The 771-nt window shown below is 33.6% G+C and overlaps 1 protein-coding gene across 3 annotated transcripts in view; it reads right to left on the bottom strand.

The window, feature by feature from the left end:
• LOC117109937 (uncharacterized protein C2orf50-like) overlaps positions 1–771 on the bottom strand; it is a 10,809-nt gene that overhangs the window by 2,546 nt on the left and 7,492 nt on the right. The gene's annotated exons all lie outside the window — the stretch shown is intronic.

The raw sequence follows: 771 nt of genomic DNA on the forward strand, positions 1-771 counted from the left end.
TAGTAATAATAATAACAATGATGATGATGACGATAGTAATAATTGATATTAATATTAATAACAATAAAAAAGTGAAGAAAATTGTGCTAAAATTGCGAAAAAAAAAGTTGTGATTTGTTGATCATACTATAGTATATATAGTTAAAGCTTAGTAAGCTATAATTAGGCCTAGGTTGTCCTGGATATTAAGTAGAATCCTGAAAAAAGATCATGAGAAATTTGTTGGCGTTTCATTTTGGCTATAATGGTAATGTGATGATGATGAATTTTACTATATAAAAGTGTCATTTCCGGCCATCTCGAGAGGTATTATTTTCTCAAATTTTCTAACCTCAGCCCCAGCCATGATGGGCTGAGGTGGTTGTGAAATCACGTTTTTGAAGTAGACCTATGTAAAGTACATACTCAAAGACAATGTTTTTAAGCTTTGTTTTCTATGGTATACACACACACATTAATAAGATCTCTATGGTTATCAAAAATCCCTGATAAAAGATCATGAGATTTTTTGTTTTTGGCGCTTCATTTTGACTAATGGTGATGTGATGATGATGAATTTTACTAAAAGTGTCATTTCTGGCCATCTAGAGGTACTATTTTCTCACCTCAGCTCCAACATTGTGGGGGCTGAGGTGGGTGTCGACTCACAAAATGCCCTCCCCCTCCACCTTTTGTTTTTTTTAGGATATGATCTGGTTTTTCATGTCTATTTTTCGTGATTATGATTATTCTGGATAAAGAATGTTTTGAGCAGAGGTGGATTCAAGGCCC

This window comes from Anneissia japonica, unplaced genomic scaffold (genome assembly GCF_011630105.1).
Source record: "Anneissia japonica isolate Jap-2015-1 unplaced genomic scaffold, ASM1163010v1 scaffold585_len4108843_cov191, whole genome shotgun sequence".
In the NCBI taxonomy this organism is placed as follows: domain Eukaryota; kingdom Metazoa; phylum Echinodermata; class Crinoidea; order Comatulida; family Comatulidae; genus Anneissia; species Anneissia japonica.